The sequence below is a fragment of the Schistocerca piceifrons genome, chromosome 2 (genome assembly GCF_021461385.2).
Source record: "Schistocerca piceifrons isolate TAMUIC-IGC-003096 chromosome 2, iqSchPice1.1, whole genome shotgun sequence".
In the NCBI taxonomy this organism is placed as follows: domain Eukaryota; kingdom Metazoa; phylum Arthropoda; class Insecta; order Orthoptera; family Acrididae; genus Schistocerca; species Schistocerca piceifrons.
In genome coordinates this window covers 773,036,495-773,056,948 of record NC_060139.1, presented here as the reverse complement: position 1 = coordinate 773,056,948, position 20,454 = coordinate 773,036,495, and positions in this window count along the sequence as shown.

The window sequence follows — 20,454 nt, the reverse complement described above, 5'->3', positions numbered from 1 at the left end:
TAAATGTATGGTCGTCTGCTAACCACAGATAGTGAATGTGCAGTATATGATCATCTTTGAGACGGTACTTGGGTCACCTTTGGTGGGACCAAAGAGATGAAATTTACCAGAGCTCTGAGCGCCTGAAATGTGGCTGACCAATACGGTAGCAAGGTGCCCCACCCCCCGCCTCACTTCGGCACAGGTGCGAGAGGACCTGAAGGGCGGCCATGTTTTCAACACTCTGCCGGTGGATCTCATGTTGGTAACACCTGTCTTAGGTGTGCTCCGTAAAGACAAAAGAGTGGAGACATGGTATGCATGTGAAATACTTAAGAGTAGTTTGGAATAATAATTTCTCTATCACAGGAACTTTTGTGGGGAGAATTAAATGTCAGGCAGGTAATATTAAGAGGGTCGTAGTAATCTTCGGAAGTGACCAACGGTCACAATGAAACCACGTGTAGCAATAAGTTGAAATACTTCCGAGTGCTTAAGTTAAGCTGAATTACTAGCGTGTGTACTATAAGTTGGAAATATTTAAGAAATGGCGTGTGCAGGACTTGAAATTAGAGACGAGTACTTCCACGTGGTGAGTACTGTGTGAGTCTCAATCTGTGTATGAGACAAAGGATAAAGAGAAGTACTCGCCGATGGTATCAGTTGAGGACTCGCATGTGTGATGAATATGTTCTTAATATTACTTTGCGTGTTATGCTTCCGTATGACGCTTGATTCAAACTATAATACTCTGAGAGAGAAGCAAGGTGAGTTAGCTGTCTATCCAGCAACGCCACTTGGCTTGCATTGCACAGGAAGACGTGCATATATCCTCCAGAGTTCATAGTAGGAAAGAAAAATTACGAAGTGGGGCAGTGTCGTGTGAAACTGGGATAAATACTAATTGAAGTGGGAAAGCTGAAAGTGATGTGATTATAACGTTGCGACTATTCTTTGTATTGTATGTTGCCAGTGTGATGTATTTCATGAAATTTAAGTATGTGTGGTTGGCATGGGAGAGAACAAGATAGTTTCAGAGGCAGTGGGTTATGCATGTTCCTTTTTGTACCGCTCGGTCTGGAGGAAATTTTCGTGATGATGGGTGTGAGAGTCGAAGTGTGAGATATAGAAAAAGATCCACCATCCTATCCAGAAAGTGCACTGTAGCGTTAAATAATTACGAGACCATAAGATAGAGAATCACCAATGTAAAGCCATGCCCACTGGGCGGAATTTCTCATGTGTTATTGTTGTAGCTTATAGAATTTCTGTGTTTAGGTTGTAGAATTTATCGGAATAAATAAGTTAGTGAAAAGAAAAAGATTGGTGGCCTTTTCCTTCGAATTGTATGTTGTCATGATATCCAGAATTTATAATGTGTGCGCCATTCATATTCAGTGTGATGGTCACGTGCGCATCAAAGCCGTTAAATAAGAAAGAAAATGTGGTATTGCCAGTGTGTAGTGAACAGTCAGAGTTATGTAAATTACTAATAGTCAGATGTGCGTTTCCGTTGCGTAATATTCAACCAGGAGAATAACATGTAACTTAATTGTGAGTACTAGAGTTCATGTTACTCAATAAATAAGAGTGAGTTGGCAGACCACTCATCTTTCAGGCCTGACTGATAGCGCTAAGAAGTAAAATTTTGTTTTTTGGAATTTCTTTCTCGATTGGTGAGGATCTTTTATTTTTTTATGTAATTAATTGCTATATCGTCCAAGGCTGGAAGATTGTTGTATAAAATTTTTTTTTGTATAATGTCCATAGTAACTAGGTCACAGTCGAAAAGTGTAGTCACCATGGAGGAGAGTGATTCTGGGGTGAACGTAGCTGTGGAACAGGAAGTAGGTGTCGACCTTGGGTTAATGAGCGAGAACAGCAAACACTCGGAAGGGGCTGAATTGGTCAGCGGACTGCGGCTAGGTGATCCTTGAGGCAGCGGGCTTCGTCCACAATTGGGGGCTTTTCCCAATGATGCGGGCGAGCCGGGACTAGGTCTGGTATGCAGTGAAAGTGTAGCTACCCTTAGCGAAGCTACGGTTTCTCAGGCGAACGAGGTGAGCGCACCAAAAGTAGCAAATGACAATGTGCTACTGCAATTTTTACAGGGGATGGACAGAGATAATAAGGAAAGATTGGAAGCGATGGATAAAGATAATAAGGAGAGAGATAGGGAGACTAAGGAAAGATTGGAAGCGATGGATAAAGATAGTAAGAAAAGATTGGAGGCAATGGATAAGGGAAATAAAGAGGCAATGAGGAAGCTACACACAATTATCGATGAGCGACTGCCGGCAGTTAATAATCGGTTAGATGAGGGGGAGAAGAATCTGGGTGCGTTCAAGCAAGTATGTGACGCTGTGAAAGAAAAAGCCAATAATTTGGAGGTACAAATATTTGCAATAGAGAGTGATACTACAGAACGTAGGGACGTGTTGCCGGATGAGCGAATCAAAGAGGTAGTGGTCAGAATAAATACCATAAGTGCAGATGTAGAAAAGATCAGTATAAGAGGAGAGAGAGGCTCTGACAGTACGCAGCGAGAGGTTTATGCCGACCAGGAGGAGATACAATCACTATTACAGCTTAAAGAGGTGCAATTAGAAATAAGTAGGAAACATAAGGAAGAACTAGCACAGTTGCAATTAGCGTGCAGTAGCGAAGGTGACACACCACCAGGTATATTGCAGACGGACAGTGAGATAAATTCAAAAAAGGAAAATAGGCAGAAAGAGGAAGACGTATTCAGAGAGTCAGAAGAACGGTTGTGTCGGATAAAACAGGTGGCAAACCCAACTGGGTATAGTCCAAGGCTGTCTCAATTTCAAGATCCATTATCTTCATCGTGGGGACCGCTCCTCAAAAAGAAGTTTGTGTGTAATCATTTGAGGGACGACGCTAGAGCGAAAATGCAGGAAGTTATTAAAGACTGTAGTAGCTACAAGATATTTTGTGACAAGTTTTTAAATGAATTCTGGTCGAAAAGTAAGCAGGACCAGGTTACGCAAAGCATATTGATGATGCCAAATTGTAACGAAGGTGGTATGAGAGATCCAGTGGCGTGCTATCAGGAAATGCTGAGATGAAATAGGTATTTGGATGTGCCATACGAAACTGGGGAGCTCATTAGGATCTGTATAACGAAGTTGCCAGTGAGATTGCGCAGAGATATAACGACAGCAGGCAGAGGCTTAGACGATTCTGCATCATTTCAGCACTTGTTACAAGAATTGGGTAATGAGAGCAACATCGTGAACGGAGACACGACTCATAGCTCAGACAGAGTCGAGGATAGGAACGGCAGAAACTATCAGAATGACAGAAGAGCATGGAATCCTGGCATTTCATTCTTGTCATAATGGATTGAAGGATAGGAGAAACTAATACAGCATATCATTCCTTAGCATATTGCCTTAAAACACATGCCGCTGGCACTGAAAATTGTCTATGTAGCAGACATACTCTACTGATATGTAGGAATGCAAATACCATACTTCTGATCATAGAATAAAACCCCAGTAATGGCATCTGTTAGGCTGGTCTCTCAGAGCAAAAAGACATTAAGCAGAGATGAAAAAAAATCTTATGTAATAATGCCAATGAGTCCAGTTTAATTAGTGCGATTTGACTATTGCAGGTACTTAACATGTAATAAAAAAAAGTCAACATTGTGATCTGTATGGCATGGGGTACATTTATACTGCTGTTTCAGGTAACATCAGTAATGTGATCGAAGTTTTTAAATTAGATGCCATCTGATCTATAGTATGTCATTGTCATAGTGACAGTTATAATGAGGTGCTGCGTATGGTTGTTCGGAATCTGGTGTTAGGGAAAGAGGCCACTAGCACCAAAGTTTCTAACACTTGGGCTGTACCATTTCTCCCAGCTCGTATATTCTCTGCACACATTTAAATTTCATGTAAGCTCAGATTCCTAACTAGCAAATTCTTTACTGTGTATAGTGGACCGTTCAGAGTGGGGCGGATTGTCCATGAAAATGTTGTACTGATTGAGACGATCAAAGGAAAACAATCATGTGGATTTCATCACATTTCTAACATCAAGTTATGGAAAAGTTAAGGATAGATTGAAAGTAGGCAAGTTATGGTAGATAGTCAGTGTATTTATTTGTGGTGTGTAACGTTGTGCAGGGTCAAATCGAACATAAGAATTTTCAGGCGGGATGTCAGGAAGTATGACTGAATAGACAGGTCGAATGAGTCTGAACAGGAGTCGACAGAGTGGTGTATGTACGTATTTTTTGTCATATGAATAAGGATCAAGCAGAAACGACGTGATGAGTAATGAGAGGATAAAGATGGTAGATAGTGAGAGAAGCGACGTGATAAATAGTAGTTGATAAAGGTGATATTTAAGGGGAGAAGCGACGTGAAACAGTGATTAATAAAGAGAGATTCGACGTGATGAAACAGTGGTAAACAAAGGTGAGTAGAATTAATAATGTGGAGATGTCTTAGATGTATGATACAGAGAGGACTGTGTATACTGCAATCGAGATTGATGCCAATGGCGAAGAAAGACCAGGAAATGATGGAGTAATGGACGGACGGAGAGCCGAAATACGGATGAAGAGAGGACAACTGCACAACGTGAAAGGACATAAAGGGAGTATGAGAGCCAGATGGTGAACGTTGTGGAATACGGACGAAAGATGTAATATAAGTGTAAATCTAATTCTTACCGTAACATTTGCAATATGGCAAAAATAATATTTATTTGTTGTTGTTGAAGCCTAGTACGAGTATAACTAATCAAAACGGTCCCAAGAATGTTTACAGTTATTTTGCAGGATGAGTAATTTGTGTTTTTTTTTGTTCTTAGATGAAATGTCGCAATTCTAAGTTGACATTTAGCAGGATGAATAATCGATAAAGTGAATGCAGAGGTAAGCCGATGGAGAGAGGTGCCAGAGTGAAAGGACGAATTCGGAGACTGGAATGCTATCTCCAAAACAACTTTATGTGTTATGTGGTTGAGTACAAGGGAGCAAAGGTATGGTATGTTGTCGTGAGTGTGGTGGTTTTATGAGTATAGCAAAGGTATGGTATGTTGTCGTGAGTGTGGTGGTGTTAAGGTTAGCTGACTTCTGGACCTATTCTGTTAGTGTATTAATGGATTGAATGAGAAGGAGAATGTGATTTCTGGTGAGTGAGAATCGTAGAGTAGTGTGATCAATGCGCACACTCCTGTAAAGGGGATGCTACCAATCCATAACTAAAACATTGTTGTGCTTTATCGTTTGATATGGATGAACCTCGATGGCAGGTCAGGATATGACGTCATGTGGATGGTACATACACGTCCTAAAAATGTTGTTATATATAATAAAAGGTAAAATATGTAAAGAGATACTAATTTCTGTCTTGTCACGAGCACAAAGGTGCATTGTATGTTGTAGATTTAGAGTCATCAGTTTCTAAAATGTTTATTGTGTTAGGATGTTAAAGTAGTTTACTATTTAACATTATGTGGTAGGTAATCATGAGCTGTATAAATTGTTTCTTATTTTTTGTTAGAACACTTTCAAGGGGTATTAATTTCAGTCTGTCACAAGCACAAAGGAGCGTTGTATAATGTAGTTTTAGAATCAAGAGTCTCTAATATGTTCACTGTGATAGGATGTTAAAGTAGTCTACTATTTGATATTGTAATTATGAGGTGTATAGATTGTTTCTTATTCCTTTTTTTTAACACTTTCATGTTTTGTATGAGGGACGACAGGTACAATCAACAGCACAAGTGTGGGCTGTATATAGAAAAGGGATAAATGTTGATGTTGTATGTGTAGAAAACTAGGGTGTATGAATTTATGTTTTTTAGAACAAAGATTCTTTTATTACCAAGGTATCTAATAGATCATATATGTAATCAATGAGTATTTACATACTGTAAGAATATCCTTTTGTCTGTAATGTTGCGAGATGCACAGAAGGGTCTGACTGATTGGTTGCCGTAGCGCTGAGGTGCCCACGCAGAACGCGCCCGTACCTACACAAAAACAAAGTGGGAGGCCAAGCTGACATCGCCATGGGAGAGGCGACAGAGCCACTGCGCTCCCCACTCCACTGCCGGTCGAGGTACACTCCACGCGCCCACTACAGCAGGTCAACGGCCTGGGGCGACACGCACCTACCACTGGCTGCCTTTCATAAGTTGCAGCACCCTTACGACTGGAGACAGTATTCCACGGAGGCAACAGCGGGTGGTTTTTTCTGTTCAACGGCTCGCGCGGCGGCGGAGCTACGGCAGAATGAACGACGCGCGGCAGAGTCCGGCGGGCATTTTTTTTTAACAGCAACTATTAACTAGCACTGGACTGTGGAGCCGTGAAACAAGATGACTGCTCGTATGTCTCCATAAGGTGGAAAGTGAAGGACTGGTGTTTCCACGTTGTGAGTGGTAGAAAAGATTTTGTCTTTAGCAGGCAGGACGATTGTTTTGTTTTGTATTGACCTCTGAATGGTGGGATCCATAAACTTTTGGCAGTGACTTGTTAAGTGTGCTTTGTAAATTGCATGTGGGATGCTTGTTATACTTAAAGGGGACAGTTGTCGTATGGTGACTAATTATTGTCTGAACGCAAGAAACTAAAGTGGGACATTGACATTTGCATTTGTAGTAGGGGACATTTCTTTAATTGGTGCGGGAATAAGTGCTGTTTGTTGGAACTTACGACTTTTACTTACACCATGAACTGAACTGAAAGGACAGAACCGTGGGTAATAGTAGTTGTAGGGCGACCAGATTCGTGTGGATGGTACTCTGAGAGTGACTATTACATTTGTGTTAATGTGTTCAAAATGCCGATTTGAGTGACTTAAAGACTTTCGTCCGGGTAACCATGGGAGAGCTTTGACACCGAGACAGTGTTTCTAGGAAAACTATCAGCAACTTTTTGACCCCAAGGAAATCACAGAATGAAATGATTCCGTGTGACTCACAAGATAGCGAATAATGTATTTGCACTTGTACTTGTGTAAATTTTTTTATATGTTTCATTCCTGAAGGGACAGCAAGTGTAACTGTATTTCATTAACATTTGTGTTTAGAATAGTTAGTGTTTTTTTTGTTTGCTCTGGGTTATCAAGTTCACGTAGCATGTTTATTAGAATATTTGGTACAATGATGTTTTAATTATTAGCCAGTGGCGTAATACTAACGTTGCGGCTCTTGTTGCATAGGTCAGTAAGGTTGTCACAGGGGACAAGAGTTTGCATGGCACAACAAATATCGGAATTAACTGATGCATTTTGATGTCGTGGACAGTAATGATCTTGTTGGTGTGTTGACTGAAGCCACTTATTTGCATTATCACAGTGGTGATATTTCACATTGAAGTGTAACGAAGGCTAGTCGAAATGCAAGTTCTTGTTGTCCAAATGTGTAACAACAGAGAAATGAGCAGTAGAGTAAGATACGAGAGCTACTGGTGGATTCAAGCACTTATTGCTAACTATTTACTGCGTGTATTGATCAAAGTTGATGGACTGACTAGCTCAGCAGCAGGTATTTGTACTGGTGGACAAGGATAAGGTTAAACTCACAGTCGAGTAGTGGTGGCAATTGCTTAAGTGATGATAGTTAATGAGGTATGACATGATGTCTATATTACATAACCAGTATGTAACTTGTGGTATATTTCATTGTTTTTCTTCTCAGTTTTATTTCTCTGTAGGTTCGATGTATATTTTAGAGTACTGATATGGAGCCTGACTTCTACATGTAACTAGTGTATGCAATGTTTTTCTTCTGTTGATATTGTTTTCTATTTAGACTTTGCTGTGTAAAGCTTTTACCCCGCAATTTATGAATGTCAGATTACTTGCTCTGTGTTTGGACGGTGAGCTATTTAAAATTTCATGAGTACAATTCGTATTTTTTTTATTTGTTATAGAATTAGTGAAGTTTAGATTACTCATAAAAATAACGAAGATCCCAGTAACTAAGCAAATTTTTATCTCAACATTATTTTTTATTTGTATGCTGTAATGTTTTATTTGTCATGTGGATTGTCGTAAATTTGTATGTACATGTTACTCCGGATTGTGGAGAGTACAATAATGCAGTAACTGGGTCCATAATTTGGTAAAGTAACAGCATTTGGTCGTGTATTTGAGGTCACCAGGGGCTCAGGTCTCCTCCTGGTTATTATGATGACTTGCTACGTTTGTTCGAATCCAGTTTTCTTAAAAAAATGTTCGGAACTACTCTCGCATTGCAAGGATAGTACCGTGCCATTTTTTTTCTGCATGGTTAGCCAGTGGTGAAAGGGTACAGTACCGCCCGACATTGAAAATAGGTCAACATTCTTCGTTATTCTTGTCAGTACAACATATTTTTTCTAATAATAACTCAATTTCAATTAATACAGCGAAGCCGGATACCAGTGTGGGAAAGAATGACAATTCATTTATTTAATCGGCCGGCCGCGGTGGTCTAGCGGTTCTAGGCGCGCAGTCCGGAACCGCGCGACTGCTACGGTCGCAGGTTCGAATCCTGCCTCGGGCATGGATGTGTGTGATGCCCTTAGGTTAGTTAGGCTTAGGTAGTTCTAAGTTCTAGGGGACTGATGACCACAGATGTTAAGTCCCATAGTGCTCAGAACCATTTGACCCATTTGAACCATTTATTTAATTGATCACATGTGCACTCCCACAAAATAAATCCCTACATTCAGTTTGGTGAGATATGTGAAATGAATGAATGTATGGTCGTCTGCTAACTGCAGATAGTGAATGTGAATATATGATCATCTTTGAGACGATCTTTTGGTCACCTTTGGTGGAACCAAAGAGATGAAATTTACCGGAGCTTTGAGCGCCTGAAATGTGGCTGACCAATGGGTATCATGGTCTTCCCCCACCTCGACGGAGGTGCGAGATGAACTGAAGAATGGCCATGTTTCAGCACTCTGCCACTGGATCTAGAGTTGGTAAGACCTGCCTTAGGTGTGCTCCGTAAAGACAAAAGAGTGGAGACATGGTATTCATGTGAAATACTTAAGAGTAGTTTGGAATAATAATTTCTCTATCACAGGAACTTTTGTGGGGAGAATTAAATGTCAGGCAGGGGTAATATTAAGGGGATCGTAGTAATCTTCGGAAGTGACCAACGGTCACAATGAAACCACGTGTAGCAATAAGTTGAAATACTTCCGAGTGCTTAAGTTAAGCTGAATTACTAGCGTGTGTACTATAAGTTGGATATCCAGAATTTATAATGTGTGCGCCATTCATATTCAGTGCGATGGCCACGTGCGGACCAAAGCCTTTAAATAAGAAAGAAAATGTGGTATTGCCAGTGTGTAGTGAACAGTCAGAGTTATGTAAATTACTAATAGTCAGATGTGAGTTTCCGTTGCGTAATATTCAAACAGGAGAATAACTTGTAACTTAATTGTGAGTACTAGAGTTCATGTTAAATAAGAATGAGTTGGCAGACCACTCATCTTTCAGGCCTGACTGCTTGACGCCACAGTATGAGCAAGGCATGTGGGTGCCTCTCAATACTTTTAAAATGATGAAAGATGAATGATACTTTGTGTGTGTGTGTGTGTGTGTGTGTGTGTGTGTGTGTGTGTGTGTGCGTGTGTGTGTGCGTGTGTCTTATGATGGATAACGGAAAAATTCGGGATGCATCGCAAGTGGTACCACAATACTACTCAGAAAAGAAAGCTAACTATCCCCAGTGAGGGTACACACTTGTTACAAAAGATTCTTCCCCTGCCTTATTCCTCTGCATTCCCGCACATGCTTGACCTGCACACAGCAAGCCCATTTAAAATAAAACACGTTCAGATGTGTGCACTATACTTACTGCTCGTTCATCACTTCACTGCTCTGCTGCACTTCTGAACTGGCAAAAATTGGAGGACATCAGGCCGTTAATACTTTGTGTCTGACCATAGCCACTCGTAATAATATTAGTAATAATAATAATAATATTGTGTGCAGTACTATAGTAGCCCTTATGTAGTTACTGCTGTGTCGCGCTGTCAGTTCATTTGTTTCGAAGTGAGAAATGAAGCAATTTCTAGACTACTGCAGGAACTATCTACAACTTGGAGAAGACATTTTCTTGAGGTGTTTAGCATTTGTTGCCTGTATGTCCCACTTTCATCAACAGCGATGTATGGGGCAAAGCGCAACATATGTGTGTACTAGGTGGACTATGTGAACAACTTGTAACCTCCATCGCATTAATGCTACTAATTGAGAAAAAGTAATTATTCCTAACTTACATAGTAAATACAGTCTTACAAAATTGTGATGGTAGTAAAGAACTTTTGAAAATAATTTACTTTCGTGACTGAAGCAGAATTGAATCGTTTAGTTTCTGCCCCTCAGAAAATTTCATTTTACTCCTCAGGGGGTCATTACCCCAGGTTGGGAATCATTGCTCTAGTACCAAACGGTAGTCCACCAGGCGCTTTGCCATTTCTAAGGAAACTTAATAATTTTTTCTGATTGTTAATTTTATAGATACGTATTCGACTCTCATACCAAAGATTCATTTGAAAAGTGTTTAACACTGACGAACAAAAGAAGATTTACCCTCTTCGTTAATTAGTTTTAGTAATAGTTACCTTTCGTTGTTCTCATGTCCTGGTGATAAGACGTGTAAACGAAGTGCTCTGTAATTTCAAGCAAGTTCTGAAACAATACGATTTTCTCTGTTACAATAACGTGGATCCCAGCTGCTTTAAGTCGGGAAGATAGTTACTATTTTAATTTTGTGCGAAGAATTTGGATGGAGGCGACGATCTTCACGACGGCGCTGCTTAAATGTAAAGGAATGTGTTCATCTCTTTCCCTTCGTGGCCGCCAACGTCGATTTCAATATCTAGGTCATTTTGCCGCGACATTCAGAACCTGCAATCTTACTTTTCATTTAATTACAAAGTTTGATTGTTTTCTTTCTCAGATGAATCAAATTTTAACCACGATTTTTTTTATTTTTTTTACCGAGACCACGGGAAATGATAGTACTTTTGAACGTACATGCCTCTATCCCGATCGTACGTTCGCATACAATGAGTGTGTACCGGTGTAATTATACTTAAGACACATCTCGGTTACAGTATTATTTCTTATTTTGAACCGTTCACTAGCAAATGTAAGCGCCCTCATCTTGTGTAGTTAGTCGGGTGTGTTCCTTAATAATGTCGCTTTTAATAGTCAGTGGCTAAGTTTTCACAATGGACCTTTGCCTCTGTCTTTACGGCGCTTCACGCGAAATATTTATTACGCGACATTCATACTAACTCTCATTTCAAAATTACAACACCAGCTGACAAGAGTTTTTAACAATTTAACAGGATGGCTACAATGGCGACCGAGTGCCATGACCTCTTTTTAGAAAAAATAGGACAAATTTTATGTTGAAATACTTAGGTAATTTTTTCCATCCATTATTGTGACTCCAACAAATAGTTTCTTTTCCATATTAGGCCAAATGCGTACCAGACAAGAAAATTATTGCCGAAATCAGTCCATAAAATTGACAATTATTTATTCTAAAATGTGGAAAAAGGTAAGTTTTGGAACATTAAACCTACTATTAAGAAAACTGACCGCCAAAAGAAGATACGCATTTTTTTCAAAATTTCTTTTCCAGATATTTTTGTAGATTTTTGTAAGTATATTATACGTGAATGTATCACAAGATGGCGGAAAATATTTAGTAGTTGCGTGCGGAATTCTGGATCGCCAGTCTATTGTTTGAGCAGAGACATTTTACTGCGTTAATTTAAACGAACAGCGCTACGTCATATGTGATTCGTTTACGTGTGATAAAAATTACTGCAATCGTAAAGCTTGGTTATACATTGTCTAACGAGTACAGGTAATGATGGTGAAACTTAGGTCTCTAACTAACACAATGGATAGCTCATCGGACTAAAAATCTACCGCTCAGCCTTTAATAAATCCTGAGGCAGAAAATGTACACGATAGCGATACCACGGTCGCAGTGATTAATGGTACTGTGTCGCATGCGGCAGGCGATAATACGCCTTCGCTAGAAATCGTACCAGACTCTGCACTTACTCAGGTTGCAGCAGAGCCAAAGTTATTAAACTTGTTCAAAACTAAGCAAACTGACCTGTTGACACAGTGTGCAAAACGGATAACCACACAAATGACTGGACGGATGTGCAGTTTACAAACTAACGTCAATACACAGATGAGCAGTTTATAAACTGATGTAAAGTATCTTAATAAATGCAAAACAACCTGACAACACAAATAACACACTTAAAAACCGAAGTGGCTGATCAGATGATTGAAGTAATACGGGATATTTTAAATAATATGAATCAGGGCACTGACAAATTAAAAACAACGATGAAATATGTACCTGACCAAATAAGAAAACTAACTGAAGACTTTAATGCTTTGCACTTAACAACGAAAAACACTTAACACAAAAATGCTGCAAGCTGTCACTCAAGCTAAAAAGGTAACTAAAAGAAAGGAGTGGCAGTTTGATGAATTTTTGCAAGAGGAAGATGTTCATATCAACTGCACTTAAGAAACAGAATTACAGGAAGCTATAAATAACACAATGGAAAAATTTTACACTAAACAGAACACATCTGTTACAAAATTACAGAGGGACACAGAGCAAATGAACAGGCAACTCCATGACATTAAGGCGCAACGTAGAGACGCAGGAGAAGAGGAAGAACCTGAAAAGATACCTACAGGTAAGGACGACAGCGCACGTAGTGACTATCTCAGTACCAATGCTAATAGGTATTCGCCTAACTAAGAGGGGTATGGCAATCAACGATACCAGAATGCGAATAGGAAACAAACAGTAGAACCAACTTTGTCGACTGTATTGCTCGGAGTAAGTCTTACACAACATCGGCAGTTTCACATGTTTAGCCCTGAACGCAAGTCAGTATATCCTGTTATTTTTACCAACTCATTCAGGAATGTGTTGCCCAAGGCATGGTCCGAACAGCAAAAGATTCAGTCTGTTACCGGATACATTCAAGGCGATGCTGCGCTGTGGGCGTCCGAAATGTCTGAAACTTGCCAAACATTAGAGCAATTCGAAAGAGCTTTTCTTTCTAAGTACTGGTCGCGTTGTGTACAGGAACGGTTGAGGAAATCGGTGTTCTCTTCTGAAAAATACGATCCAAAATCTAGATCTTTAAGAAAATATTTCAAAAAGTATCTAAATAAAACGCTTTTCTGGGATGAACCAGTTTCACATACTGATGTTATACGCATTTTGAAAGCCAACCTGGCCATTAACATTAGATAGAAACTTGTACAGGTACCTGACAGCAGTTTGTAGTACTTCTTATCAACCTTAGTTTCCATAGATTTGATCTATGAAGACTAGAGGCGCTCCGGTAACAGCCAAAATAGTTATCGTAACGGTAGCGGAAATCAGTCTCCGCTGCACCAAGAACAACACGGCGTCAACAATGCCGAGTGCGCGGCTGCGCCATGACCAGTTTTTGTCAAATGGCTCTGAGCACTATGGGACTCAACCGCTGAGGTCATTAGTCCCCTAGAACTTAGAACTAGTTAAACCTAACTAACCTAAGGACATCACAAACATCCATGCCCGAGGCAGGATTCGAATCTGCGACCGTAGCGGTCTTGCGGTTCCAGACTGCAGCGCCTTTAACCGCACGGCCACTTCGGCCCAGTTTTTTTCGCTCCAGCTTCTACAGTGCAAATACAAAACCCGAATTCGAGAGGCAATTTTAATCCCAATTACAGTTCTAATTACCATCAAGGCTTTAAAACAAAGAGAATAGTGGTGATATGAATTATTCTGACAACGTAAATCGAAACTGCAATAGACAGGATGGTAGAAATCAGTGGGGAAACGCTCATAACCAGTGGCAACCACAGCATCATAGCAATAACAATTTAGCCGGTCCCAGAAATACGCAATGGCAGTATGCTCAAAGGAGTCAACCGTTTCAGTTTCAGGACCAAATAATGACAGAGCTGCGCAACGTATAAATAACGCACCGACCGTAAACATTATCGAAGTGACGAATGAGAAACCAATCGGCGATAATGTGGCGTTGAACTAAACATGGCCACCTTATGCCCTCCAATGTTGTCCATAGCACGACGATTTATTGAGATACCAAAATGAAGATGACATACGTGATGGGTTGACTAACTATGAAATACCCTGTTTGTACGAGAAGTGTACGAGGAGGACAGCATAGTTCAAGCAAGTGCACAGGCGCTAGTAGGAAAAATACCGACCAATATCTTGCTAGAACACCAGTGCTAAGATTAGTGCGATATCGAAACCCCTTTTCAAAGAGATTGGCACTCACAAGGCCCTAACAACCTACCCAGTAAAAAATTATAGGATACTAGGTGCCATAGGTGGCAAATCCGAGCTGATTAAAGTGCAAACCATGATGTAAGTGCAGATCGAGGATATCGTATTCTAGTCGATTTTCCTGGTAGTCAGGAAGGGTTGACAGGACGATGTATTTTCGAACTAGATTTCCTGAGGGAAATTTGTGCAAAAATTGATTTAGAATCTGGGGAATGTCATCTGTTCATCAGATTTAATAAAGATTAAAGGTAGGATTGGTAAGCCTTTTAAAAACATACAAATTCAAATTTTGAAGGTCAACGCGTTTCACTGCCATGACTGAACAAAACAGTGGTGCCAACAATTGGAGCGTGATGAAATCGAAAATATGGTAGAAGAGTACACAGAGGTTTCTCCGCAACAAAATGAAGATCATCATCATCATCATCATCATCATATAAGACTGGTTATGCCTTTCAGCGTTCAGTCTGGAGCATAGTCCCCCTTATAAAATTCCTCCATGATCCCCTATTCAGTGCTAACATCGGAGCCTCTTCTGATGTTAGGCCTATTACTTTAAAATCGTTCTTAACCGAATCCAGGTACCTTCTCCTTGGTCTACCCCGACTCCTCCTACCCTCTACTGCTGAACCCATGGGTCTCTTGGGTAACCTTGCTTCTCCCAAGCGTGTAACATGACCCCACCATCTAAGCCTGTTCGTCCTGACTGTTACATATGTAGGGTTCATTCCCAGTTTTTCTTTGATTTCGTCATTGTGCACACCCTCCTGCCATTGTTCCCATCTACTAGTACCTGCAATCGTCCTAGCCACTTTCATATCCGTAACCTCAACCTTATTGATAAGGTAACCTCCCATACAACAAAGTTGGTAGAAAGATTGAACGGTGCACAGATATCTTAGTCTTGGTACTGACTTCCTTCTTGAAGAAGAGAGTAGATCGTAGCTGAGCGCTCACTGCATTAGCTTTGCTACAACTCGCTTCCAGTTCTTTCACTATGTTGCCGTCCTGTGAGAATATGCATCCTAAGTACTTGAAACCGTCCACCTGTTCTAACTTGGTTCCTCCTATTTGGCACTCAATCCGTTTATATCTCTTTATATGAAGAACTTATAAGTTTATTGTTTGAATATGTGCGTGTGTTCGATAAAAGACCCGGAGTTATTAGAATGTATCAGTACCACATGTATATTCGGCCCCACGACATGCTTAGGAAGAACGCATATTCCATACCATGGTCGCAAGAAGAGGCGGTAGCTAAGGAGATAAAAAGGATGTTGTCTTGAAATATTATTGAGAACTCGTTATCACCATACTTCACCCCGCTACTCACTATGAAAAAGCCAGTTAACACAATGAGGCTCGTTCTCGACGCCCAGAGAGTTAACAAAATTATTGCCCCAGTAACCATCCGGCCTGAAAATTTAGAGGAACAATTACAACGGTTTTATCGTGGGCAGTATCGGCCCAGTGTTGACCTTCGGAGTTCTTACTGCCAGATCGCACTGTCACTTAAAAGCAGAAAGTACACAGCCTTTATTTTTGCAGGTAGGTTCTACCAGTACTGCGTTTTACCCGTTGGGTTCAATGTTAGTGCTGGTGTCTTTATAACTGCACTTGACACTGTATTTGGCCCTGACCTCCTAGGCAGGTTTACTGTGTACATTGATGATGTATTAATCGCAACATCTACCTGGGATCATAATTTAGAATTATCAGAAATAACGCTACAGAGATTTTCGGCTACTGGGGTTACGACGAATCTTGAGAAATCAAAGTTTGTTAGGAAAAACATTAAATTTTTATGTCACATAATTTCACCTGCTGAAATAAGGCCTGATCCTGAAAAACTGCTGGCGATTAAGATTTTTCCTGTACCTTGGGAAAAACTGCAGCTAAAAGCGTTCTTGGGTTTGTGTTCTTTTTTCCACCGTTTTGTACCTAATCACCTGCTAAATATTACCGCCTTGTTAGGATTGATAAAGAAGGGCAGGGCGACGTCGAGGACATAAAACTCTAACTTCTTGGCCACACCACCCAGACATAAGCCAAAACTTTTGTGTCGCTACCGATGCATCATTTTCAGGTGTAGGTGCCTCGCTCTTTCAGGTGACCGAAGGTGGGGGCCCTGAAGATTTGAAAGTGATCAGTTCCGCTAGCAGAACCCTTACTGACTGTGAAGGCACATCAACAGAGTTGGAGGTTCTCTCTATTGTGTGGGCATTTAACAAAGTCTATTATTAGCTGTTTTGTAAGTATGTGCGAGTATACAGCGATAATCAAGCACAAAGTTTTCTACTCACTTGTAGATTGTTGCACAATCGGCTTGCAAGATGGACACGGTTCTTAAAAGCCTCCAATTTTGAAATTATACATGTGGACGATGAAGATAACGTAATTGCTGATGCCTTATCACGATTGCCTGAACGTTTACCTGAATTCCAGAAATTGGTAGAACAGGATACTGAGTTTAAGATGATGCTTATAAAGGACATTAAGTTCAGAAAATGTATTTTGGTTATGTGTAATAACGTGGTAAAACTGCAAGAGGAGGAACGGCGCTGAAAAAAATGAAGGTTCCAATTATGTAACAATCCACAGGTACCAGTGCGGCAGCACTACCAACTGTTATCACGATGTGTTATTTTGTAGAAGAAACCCAGACAGCGATTTGTGATGTGTTTGTATTCCCGAAGAGTGTGAAGAGAATTTAATTTGGCACACTCATTTCACTTGGGGACACTACGGTGCTCGTATGTGCTGTAAGAAGTTTAATGTTTAGGCCTACTACTATTTTCCTAATGCGCTCAGACACACCCAGCAAGTTTCGAAAACTTGTATTGTTTGCCAGAAGAGTAGGCCTCCCGACCAGAACTGTGAAACAGTACTACATCCTAAACTGCCTAAGAATGCACTAGAACAAGTTTCATAATAGGCGTATATGACGTATTTTCCAAATGTGTGAAACTCTGTGCCACAAAATCTATCATCAAACGTATGCTAAATGACTACTTTCTCTCTGTTGGGAAACCTCAAGTGATTTTATCTGACAATGCAAATAATTATACCTGCCAGGTTTTGAAACAATTTTTACAGGTAGTAGCAGATCCAGCAAATTTTGGTACCAAATTATAGCCCGCAAATCGAATTCCTCTGAAAGAATGTTCGAAGAAGGAGGAGTGGGTAAATCCCATCTCATCTGGTCCAAGAGAACAAGTAAATTTAGATGATAAGGTGAGACAAGTGCCAGTTTCTATTACACAGAATGCCAATCGTAGGAAGAAACATTTTGACAGGAAATTACGTGGTACGCCCAGATTTGTTATTGGGGAGAAGATCTTACTTAAAACTCATGTTAATTCACGTTTATTAGCTAAGAGAAATGCTACGTGGCAAATTAAATATACTGGCCCTTACACGATTGTACATATTCCACTCGACGGATGTTACCTAATCAAAGGACTTAACGCAGCCGAGACTTAAGAAGTTTTACCATGTTTAGAATCACACGCTACGCTTATTTATGCACATAACTACACTATGTACTCTTATGATAAGAGAAAAAAAATATGGTCAAGGCAAGTTAAGTTTATACTATGTAGCAAAGCGAACTAACAGAGCAATACCAATTTTATTTTCACCGCAAGTGAATGTGGACATGATAAGAAGCTAAACTAGGACACATAGACAGGAATTAGTCACAGAACGTACTTGTAAGGTTTTGATTGAGTGATTTTTTTGATCACGGTGGTCTTAGTTTTAAGTTTAAGAATACAGGCACCTGGAGCGAACAATTAGCACAGACCTAGTATTCAAATAAAGTAGTTATAAGTTATTTTTTTCACCACTTGTGTATCAGGACAATAAGCTTCTGGGTAAGTTACGTAAAAAATTCGGACTCCCTAAGACACGGTATTAGTATATAGTTACACAAGTACATGCCTGGTGCATAGAAACTTTAAAGACGTAAGAAATTTCGACACAACTTTGATTAGAACTGAATTAATTATAATATGTTTTACGAGGATCAATTGATTTCGAGCTGCTGAAGAAAGTCTCTCGCGCCGTCTATTTACTCTACAACCTAGGCTAAGTTATGTGTCTCAAGAAATAATACTTATGATAGAGAATTAGTGTGAACTGGCAAGGATACATTTATCTTTATCTGTATATGTGGGAGGATAACTAAGCTAATGAGGTACGATTTGTAAACATGAAATAAGGTTAATACGACACCGTCTACAAATAAGTACAAGGCAAGTTACAAACGCAAATCTGGGGAGAAATACTAGCTAACACCGAGTCATACACAATTGTTTACGGGTGGTGCGCGTCAAAATTCTACAAGATTGCATCCGGCGACAAAAAGCATTAGTTATACAGACGTCACAACTATTTCAGGCAATGTTGTAAATCTTATCACGGGCATTGGCTACACATCATGCCGCCCAGTAACGCCAGTGGAAACATGAGTTTTACGTTACGAGAACATGGTAAGATCACTATTATAAACAAACACGCAATATGTAAATACTTTGAATTTTGTTATATCTATAATATTTTACTCGACGAATGTGAGAGATATTTCATGTGTGATGAGAGTTGAGAGGCGACAGAGGTCACGATGATTATTAATCCGTTCACATGCCAGTGCAGCCGAAGAACCAAACAAAATGTGAAACAGGTACAGTACACTGACACACATTCATAAGCAGTCTAGCGCACAGCGACCAAGCTTCATTATTACTAATGTTATTTGTATTACTTGTCAGGTTATTCTTGTTTGTTTTATATTTAAATGTGATTTTAGATATAGAGATCTGCTCTGTTTGTGTGTCATTTATTATTTTCTTTCATTGGTGCTTGTATCATGCATTGTTACGTAGGTTTGGATGACGTAAACTTGAGATTCTTCTCCCCCCCCCCCCCCCCCACCAGTAACTCGCGGGTAGTTAAAGCACAGATTTTGCCTCATTTGAAGATAATTTCTATGAGCACTTTTGTTTGGTTTATTCATTTTTTGTGTAGTCGCTTCGATATATAAGTGCATTTGTAGCATGATCCTAAGTTAGGTAAGTGCTGCTGTTCTCAAAAATGTGTTCTCTTATGCTCTGTGAGATGTAAGATAGTATCGCGATCGCGAACGTTGTACTAGAGGCTCGTATATGCTGAGAGCACGTTCACCTACTGACTTGTGCAATGAAATATTTTGAGCAGTGTGTACACAGATAAAAGTTTTGCAAGAGGATACAAGAGCAAATAACGAACGTGGGTGTAAACTAGCTATTGGTCTCATGAGCTACAATTTTTTAAATGGTAAAAATGAACAGAACAGTGTATAGTTACTCAATGACAGTAAGTTATTCAGTGGCAGTGATTTATTCAGTGACGCGTAAGTTATACGTTTAGAGGCAAGTGAGAACAAGTTTTATACCACGAGCCTTCTACTTTGCAATAAATGAGACTTCGTGAATCGAGAAAGCCTGTTACAGTACGGGTGTTTGTGCACTAGGGCAGTGTGCCGTTAGCAAATATAGTGCAGCACATACCTTCGAGCAGTGAACGTAGGAAATGCCCTATGGTCCCTTCTCACAGCCAAGGTGTGCGACGAATTGGAACAGGAGCAGTAGTTTCGTAAATGCTGCGAAAGACGCACAGAACACTTCATAAAGGCGTATAGATCGGCACGCGCGGTATCGCTACCCGACAGTGGGTGCGCGGCCAGTGGACTTCAAACGGTGCGAAGCGTGCTCCCAGACTAATTGTTGTGTGTGAGGCTAGTTGTAACTGACGCATTATTGACTGACGGAGACATGCAGGAGGACAATTTGAATGGAAAGCAAAATCTACCTTCAAATGGACACTCGCTATGGTTCAAAGAGATGTAGAGACACGATTTCCTAGCCCATTAAATATGGTCTTATCATTACAGCTCACGATCTCCGTACCATGTTACGAAATAAAAATGACATCCGTGTTAATTGAACAGCACCTATATTAATGCATATGTTGGTGTTAACCTTTAACACGGAACATCTCTAAAATGTGCGTAACTAGAAACATGCGGTCTCTCGGACCACCTAGTATTTTATATGACTGAACTCCACGTAAGTCGACAGA